The 9030-nt window shown below is 45.1% G+C and overlaps 1 long non-coding RNA gene across 1 annotated transcript; it reads left to right on the forward strand.

The window, feature by feature from the left end:
* The first annotated feature begins 1780 nt into the window (after positions 1 to 1780).
* On the forward strand, positions 1781 to 8134 carry LOC310744276. The gene is made up of 2 exons (XR_014539486.1): positions 1781 to 1849; positions 7371 to 8134. It is a non-coding gene; the product is annotated as an uncharacterized lncRNA (long non-coding RNA).
* Positions 8135 to 9030: the final 896 nt, after the last annotated feature.

The following is a 9030-nucleotide window of genomic DNA, read 5'->3' on the forward strand; positions in this document are numbered from 1 at the left end:
TGCTTCCTGCTCTTTCCACTTGCCTACGTTGTGGCTCCTGCTGCTAGTCACACAAAATGCTTTCTTTTCCTCAACAGTTGATCTCGATCCCTTCTCTGCCTCCCTCCCCTCAGGCTCTCTTCTTGCTACCAGATCCTGGCTAGAACCCCAGATGCTGCCTCTTTCCTTCCTGAATCTGGGGGGGGGGGGATTTGTTATGTTCCTGCTAAAAAAATCAGACATGGAAAAATCTGGCGGGCATCCCAGCAGTCATGAGGCGGTGGCCCAGCTTCCACTTAGCATAATAATCCACTTTCCCCAAACAATCTGTAATTTTTTTATTTTCTGTCTCCTGCATATTTCCATGAGTCTCCTCCTAAATTGCGAGAGAAAGGGAAGAAAGTTAAACCTTCTTTAAAACCTGATTTGTACTTGTATTCCTTGGCTATTCAGCTTGTGCTCCAGCCTCATCCTTTGTAAAGGGTGAAGCTGCCTTGCATTCAGACGTAAGAGCATCTGCCTTGCGTGCGGAAAATGCCAGGTTCAGTCCCTCACACTTTCAGGTGGGGCCCCTGCCTGAAAACACCAAAGAGATGCTGCCAATCCGTGCAGGCAATACTAGATGGACCCAATGGCCTTGTTATAAGGTAGCTTCTTATATTCCTAACTGAAAGTCTATATTCGCTGCCTGTTTACTCCTGCCTCTTCCTCTCTTTCCCTTGTATTGTAAGCACCTTGGGGCAGGGACCTGCTCTGTAGTCTGCAAAGCAGGAGTGGGAAATCTCAAGCCCCAGGGGCCAAATGCAGCTCTCAAGACTGCTCCCTGTGCCCATTTTGAAGGCCACACTCTTCACTGGTCCTGCTCTGTGTCCTCCCGAGAGCTTTTGCCTGGCTGGAATGTGTCCTTGACTTATGATGGTGCCAGGGTGGAGAGTGATGTGTTTGAAAACCTATTGCTTTTAAATTATTATTACTTATTATTATTATTATTATTATTATTATTATTATTATTATTATTATATGGTAGGGATGCAGCTTGCTGTACAAAGGTAAGAGTCTGTTGCTCCCATGACGCACTGTGGCTCCTGGCCTGAAAGGTATTTATCACCTCTGCTTTGCAATGTCAGGCACACTGGTACTATAAAATAAAAAGCAGCCATTAAACAGAAGCGTACAAATCTGAATCATAGCTGTCAACTTTTCCCTTTTCTTGCGAGGAATCCTATTCGGAATAAGGGAATTTCCCTTTAAAAGGGGGAAATGTTGACAGCTATGATCCGAATGTATTTGGCTATATAGTCAGGGCACCCTCTCCTTACATAACAAGTAGAAATTTACAAAATGCAGCCTTTCTGCACCATAAAAGAGTAGTAAAATCGGTAGATATTAAGTTTATGCATACCATGCAGCTCTTAAAGACAAGGCACACAGGATCTGGAAAGAAGATGAAGTATGCATTATCATCACACGAAAAGGCACTGTGCTACTTTTAAGAGTAAAACCTGGCCTAGTAAAGACCTTTACACTTCCCAGGTTCGTTTCTTGTGTTGCTTGCGAGCCAACATGTCAACAATGATGTTTGCCAAACCTAAAGCTGTTGTGGAAGGGGAATGTTTCTACCAAACAGCTGCTGTCGTGAAGCTCCGTCATTTATTCCTGAGGTGCAGTTTGTTATATTGTCCAGTAGATGGCAGTAAAACATTTTCTAAGAGACAGCTGCTAAACTACCGTACACAGTATTGGGAAAGTGGCTGGCTAGCATCCCAAGAAAAGCAAAGTGTTGATGCTTAAAAGACGTACAGTTTGGAGAAAGGAAATTATATAGGCAACCCCACAGAGATTGTTCTGTTTCTCTTTATGCACTGGAAAGGTAAGACGTTATTTTAATAAAATAAAAATAAAATGGTATTGGGAAAACAGAGGCCTCCGTATACGTGTGTGTGTGTGTGTGTGTGTGTGTGTGATGCTTAGCCGTGCCCTCTCCGGGATACGCAATTGCGCACAAACCCTCCCAGTTTTCCATTCAGCCAGATATGGCAGACACTTCACATTCTGCTGTACTTAGTATCAGGCTGTGTTAGGATGGCAGGATTGCACCATTAGGGCTTTCCCTCTGAAGTTTTGTACTTCTACAGAGCTTGGAGTTCCCCCAAGCATACTGATACCTTCATCTTGTTTCTCAGGGGTTCCATTTTAGCTACAATCCTGTCACGAGCTGAGTTCACAATTAGGAGTGGCCAGAAAGGTCTACCTTTGGACCCCAGGCCTGCCCTGCCCCCTTCCTGGTTTACAGGCTCACCTGGGAATTCACCTAATAAATTTACCGTTCGTCTCTTGCAAATAACTTCATCGCTACTTGAGATAGCGCAAAATAAAGCTTGTGTGTGAGCATCAGGAATGCCAGTGTTGTAATAGAGACAGTCTTCCTGGAGGATTACAAGATACAGTGGTACCTTGGTTCTCAAACACCTTGGTACTCAAACAACTTGGAACCCAAGCACTGAAAACCCGGAAGTAAGTGTTCCGGTTTGAGAACTTTTTTCAGAAGTCGAACATGCTCCGTTTTGAGTGTTATGCTTCCGTTTTGAGTGTTATACTGAGGTCTGTCTGTTTTTCCTATTTATTTTGCATTTTTGTGGCTCTTTTTTGTGTGACTGTGTGGAACCCAGTTCAGCTACTGATTGATTGATTGATTGTGTGATTGCAGTACATTGTTTATTGCTTTCATTTTATGGATCAATGGTCTCGTTAGATAGTAAAATTCATGTAAAACTGCTGTTTAAGGGTTGTTTTTAAAAGTCTGGACCGGATTAATCCATTTTGCATTATTTTCTATGGGAAAGCACGCCTTGGTTTTAGAACGCTTCAGTTTTGGAACAGACTTCCGGAACGGATTATGTTTAAGAACCAAGGTACTACTGTACAAATATCCTATAAATGGTGGAGTACCTGGAACGAAGCTAAGTCCCATCTGAAAGGTTAATATTGAAACAAGAGCCAGAGATCCTTTGCAAATATTGGTCCTGGCCAGGGACAGAGAGTGTGGAGCAGATGCTCTTGCTGTAACACAAGGGATGGATTTATTAGGAAACTTGAGGTGAAGAAGCTGAGCGGTTCTTGGTCGAAGCTCCTTGGCTGCAGCAATTTGAGTTTGCTGGTGCTGCTGCTTCCATCACCAACAGCTGGCCCCTCCTTTAAATGTTGTTGTTGTTTGTTGTTTAGCCGTTTAGTCGTGTCCAACTCTTCGTGACCCCATGGACCAGAGCACGCCAGGCACTCCTGTCTTCCACTGCCTCCTGCAGTTTGGTCAAACTCATGCTGGTAGCTTCGAGAACAGCGTCCAGCCATCTTGTCCTCTGTCGTCCCCTTCTCCTTGTGCCCTCCATCTTTCCCAACATCAGGGTCTTTTCCAGGGAGTCTTCTCTTCTCATGAGATGGCCAAAGTATTGGAGCCTCAGCTTCAGGATCTGTCCTTCCAGTGAGCACTCAGGGCTGATTTCCTTCAGAATGGATACGTTTGATCTTCTTGCAGTCCATGGGACTCTCAAGAGTCTCCTCCAGCACCATAATTCAGAAGCATCAATTCTTTGGCGATCAGCCTTCTTTATGGTCCAGCTCTGACTTCCATACATCACTACTGGGAAAACCATAGCTTTAACTATACGGGCCTTTGTTGGCAAGCCATAAAAAGCCAAAGGTGAGATTGACTGACAAAACTAACATTCAGCTCCATACCAGCAGCTAGTGGCCACAAGTTCTCCAGTCCTACCCTACAGGGTTGTCTGTTCTTTGTATTTATCACTCTCTGAGGAGTTGAGAGCAGCAGCAGCAACAACAACAGGGAGGGTGCCCCCCTGTTTTCTTCCCACAACGATCCTGTGATGTAGACTAGGCTGAGAAGGGACAGCCCACCAAGGATCACCCGGTTACTCCGGTAAGGAAGGCCTATAAAGTCTCCTGTTTCCTCTTTGTGGGAATACAAAGGCAAGGAGTCTATTTTATGGGCTCGCCCTGCTGTCGTCATATCCTCCTGGGTCCGTGCTTACGAAGAAGCCTTACATTCATCCCCTGAGCTCAACGCAGCGTTTCCTTCCAGCAGAGGAAGCTGGTTCTTGTTTCTTTCCCCTCGCAGAGCCCCACCTTTGCTCTCCTTGGAAACTCCAGCCGGTCCCAAGTGCCTCTGGGACAGACGCCAGGGTAAACACGAGCAGCAATTGAGGCTGCTGCTTCTCAGCCCCGCTGCATGAGTCAGCTACAGCTGGGATGGTTTAAGCGAGCTCATTAGGAGTCAAGTTGTCCAACTCTGCTGCTCTAACCTCACAAAGCTTTTTATGCTGGGCTCTAATCTCGACCAGAAAGACGATGGTCTCCATAGCTACTCCCAGCCCCGTCGTTTCAGCTGTGGCCTCACTTCCCCTTCTCAGTTCATTACGGGACTAAAGATTTGTGCTAGAGTATGGCCCTGTATGGGACGCGGGTGACGATGTGGGATAAACCACAGAGCCTAAGGCTTGCCAATCAGAAGGTCGGCGGTTCGAATCCCCGCAACGGGGTGAGCTCCCGTTGCTCGGTCCCTGCTCCTGCCAACCTAGCAGTTCGAAAGCACCTCAAAGTGCAAGTAGATAAATAGGTACCGCTCCAGCGGGAAGGTAAACGCTGTTTCCATGTGCTGCTCTGGTTCGCCAGAAGCAGCTTAGTCATGCTGGCCACATGACCCGGAAGCTGTACGCTGGCTCCCTCGGCCAATAAAGCGAGATGAGCACTGCAACCCCAGAGTTGGCCACAACTGGACGAAATGGTCAGGGGTCCCTTTACCTTTACCTTTATGGCCCTGCAACACTGGAGCCATGCCACGCTTGACAACAGTGCCATCCAATAAGTCCCCTTTCGCTAACCTGGTGCCCTCCAGATGCGTTGGACTACGACGTCCATCATCTCTGGCCATCGGCTATGAGCTGTAGTCCCATCATCTGGGAGGGCACATGGCTGGGGAACGCTGAAAGTGCACAAGATGGGGTACACTGTCCTAAGCAGGCCCCTAGACAGCATCTTAAAAAACAGAGACATCACCTTGCCAACAAAGGCCTGTGTAGTTAAAGCTATGGTTTTCCCAGTGGAAGTGAGAGCTGGACCATAAAGAAGGCTGATCGCCGAAGAATTGATGCTTCTGAATTATGTTGCTGGAGGAGACTCTTGAGAGTCCCATGGACTGCAAGAAGATCAAACCTCTCCATTCTGAAGGAAATCAGCCCTGAGTGCTCACTGGAAGGACAGATCCTGAAGCTGAGACTCCAATACTTTGGCCACCTCATGAGAAGAGAAGACTCCCTGGAAAAGACCCTGATGTTGGGAAAGATTGAGGGCACAAGGAGAAGGGGACGACGGAGGACGAGATGGTTGGACGGTGTTCTCAAAGCTACCAGCATGAGTTTGACCAAACTGCGGGAGGCAGTGGAAGACAGGAGTGCCTGGCGTGCTCTGGTCCATGGGGTCACGAAGAGTCGGACACAACTAAACAACAACAAAAAAGCAGACGCAGGATTGTAGCCTGGAGCAATGTAAGCATGTTAGCTTCAATGCACATTCTTTTCCTCAAAGAATTCTGGGCTCTCTGGTTTGTTAAGGGTTGTTGCTGGGAATTTCAACTCTGTGGGACATAAACTACGGTGCCCAGAATTCTCCAAGGAAGAGAATGTGCCTCAAATGTGCTTTGGAGGTATTGTGTGTACACAACCTTGGACTGCACAGAGGAAGCCGATCTCAATGAGCCAAGTGCGGCCTCTAAGTCAACAGGCTCTGCATGCCTCCTGCCTCAAAGCTGCTATCTGAGAACAGTGATAAATCACTTGACAGTTTTCATTCATTCATTCAATCCTAATAGTAGGCCAGTATTTATTTTTCTCTCCTTTCCGTTAGCATGTTCATTTCATTTATTAATTTTCTATCTTGCCTGACCTTCCAAGGGAGCCCATAGAAACAGATGTGCACTTTGTCAAGAAGGAAAGGTCCAAGAGTAGAATTGGTTGTTGTGGCTCTTAAAAACAAACAAACAAACAAACAAACAAACAAACAACCATTTACACAATAGCTTGTTCTTTTCCTTACTCCAATTCTAAGTTTTTAAAGAAAGAGATATACCCAATTTTAGATAGATAGATGATAGAAAGATAGAGAAAGATGATAGACAGATAGATAGATAGATAGATAGATAGATAGATAGATAGATGATAGATAGATAAACAGATATAGATTAGATAGATAGATAGATAGATAGATAGATAGATGATAGATAGATAGATAGATAGATAGATAGATAGATGATAGATAGATAGATAGATAGATAGATAGATAGATAGACAGATAGATGATAGATAGATAGATGATAGATAGATAGATATATAGATCAATGATAGATGATAGAGAGATGAAAGAGAAAGATTCTCTCTCTTCCCCCCCTTCTCTCTCCCTCCCCCCCCCCCTTTCTCTCTCTCTCTCTCTCTCTCTCTCTCTCTCTCTCACACACACACACACACACACACACACACACACAAACACGCTGTTGGAACAGCAATGCCCGTCAACTGTGGGGGGGCAGCCCTCTCAAATATTTTATTGGGGAGGCTGAAGGGACCTCAGCCCCTGGGAGGTGGCTCCTATGATATACACACATAAACATGATGGAACCAGATGTGTGTATGTGTGTCTTGAATATGTGAATGCAAACAGAGAAAGTAAAGCAAGAATCAATAACTGGAAAGTTTTCATTACTCAACGTTTATTTGCAATCAAGGTGATTTAATCACCTGGATTAAATCAGATGAATGCATGTGTGTGTGTTTGCATTTGAAAGTGGACGTTTCTGAACATCTTGCTGATCTGCAGAGGAAGTTTGGCGAAAGATGAAACTAATGTGCCATCTCAGACCATTCACGGACCACTTACATGATGAACTGGTATATATTCACTTGATAATGAAACAGTATAGAATTGTTACATTAGACTCACATGAGCCACCAATCCTTGAAATGGAATGGGAGCTAAAGTGAGTTGATTAAAAGCTGTTTTTCCTTTCAGGTTTTTTTATACCACCAGGTCCAACGGTATAAAGGTCTTACTAAGACTGATAAGTTTGAGGGTATCTGGTGGCCTCTCCTGGTGTTTGTTATTCGATCGGGAGAGCACAGTCAACCTCTACTCTCACAACTCAATTTTTGGAGACTGTTTAGGTCAGTGGTCTTCCATTATTCTTAGTATATCTCATATAATAGTATGACATTTTACCATTTTAGCTTTGAAGTGCTCCCTCCCTGCTGTATTGTTTGCTTTTCTCTCTTTTACTGTATTATCCTTTTTTTAAATTCCCTTTCTTGTTCTGTTTGTCCTCCTTTGAGGTTTGTAACTGCTTTCTTGACTTACGTAACAAAATGAAATAAAGAAATACTTTATGGAAAACAACGGCGACGACATCTGACAGAGCAATCAGCAGATTTCTAATGAGGAGCATGGGAACTGCGCATGAAAAGAAAGGCTCACTCATGCAGACAGGATGTTCTTCCTCAGAGTTGCACAAGGCACCCAAGCCACAAGACCTGTTCGTCTTTTTTATTTTCAGGGCGTGATCCTCTCTGCTCTGCTGTTCCTTTGGGAAAGGAGACAGCTCCTGCTCCATCTTCTGGGCTGCACTGCTTTTGATCAACGTCTTCTCATCTGCAAGCTCATGGGAGATTATTCCGGTGATGCAGACGATAACGTCCATAGATTTGCCATGGCCGCTCTACTGATTGCAGAGCCCAATGTGAAACCCCAAGCACCCTTCAGAGGTATTCTTCCAGGAGGCCCTTTTCAAACAGGGGTGGCTAACCTGTAGTCCTGCCGCTGTTGCTGGACTCTCCATTCCCATCAGACCCAGCCAACATGGTCAACAACACCTGCAGGTGACAAATTAGCCACCTCTTGGTCCAACACCCCCCAAAGGAAGTGGCTTTGTAAGTTATTTTGGCTGTTTCCCCGTTACTTAATTTGATCGTATCTTTAAGATATATCTTAACTCTACATGAACAGCCTGCATTTGTCTCCCCTGCAATTTAAACCCGTTGCATTTTATTGTATCCTGATGTGATGCTTTCAAAATAAATCATCTTACAACATTACTCAATACAGTGGTACCTCGGGTTACAGACGCTTCAGGTTACAGACTCCGCTAACCCAGAAATAGTACCTTGGGTTAAGAACTTTGCTTCAGGATGAGAACAGAAATCGTGTGGCGGTGGCACAGCGGCGGCAGGAGGCCCCATTAGCTAAAGTGGTACCTCAGGTTAAGAACAGTTTCAGGTTAAGAACGGACCTCCAGAACGAATTAAGTTCTTAACCTGAGGTACCACTGTATTTGAAAGTTGTACACATAGCTTTATTTTGAAAGTGTATAAGCTGGCCTCTGGCATAACTTCCCAGAGCAGTGTGCTGTTAAGAAAATAAAACTATATAATAAATTTAACAGCAAAAAAAAAGTGTTTTCTCCCTCTTAGGCTGCAACTATATGCCAGGGTGGCAAACCTCAGTCTCAGGGGCCAATCCTCTGGACTCTCCCCTGGCCATCCCTACTCTGCTCACAGCCTTCATGTGCTCTGGTTTGTACCCCAAATATTTTTACCTGACTGGAATGTGCCTTTGACCTCTGAAGAGTAGAGAAGCCTATGTGAGTGTGTGGAGAAACTAGGCTGCTGAAACAAAGGTAAAATGTGTGTTGATTGCTCTGCTTGCTTTTACCTCTGGCCCACCAGTGAGATGTGGTCCCTGGAAGGATGAGAAGAAGATGCCTTCCGGGCTAGCAGATCAGGATAGATGCTCATTGTCATTGGGCAAATCAGAACAAATGCTCAATCAAGAGTGGATGCCGTAAGCTTTGTACAAGCAGACCAGGATGATTGCTCCATCAGCCTGGGTGAGACGCAGGTGCCCTTATCAAACAAGAAAAATATCCTCTTTGCATGATGATGCCTCTTTCATGCCCTACCTAAAATGGCCGCTCACCCAGTCCTGGCGGTGGGCCAT

This window comes from Podarcis filfolensis (genome assembly GCF_964270895.1).
Source record: "Podarcis filfolensis genome assembly, chromosome: 10".
NCBI classification, from domain to species: Eukaryota; Metazoa; Chordata; class Lepidosauria; order Squamata; family Lacertidae; genus Podarcis; species Podarcis filfolensis.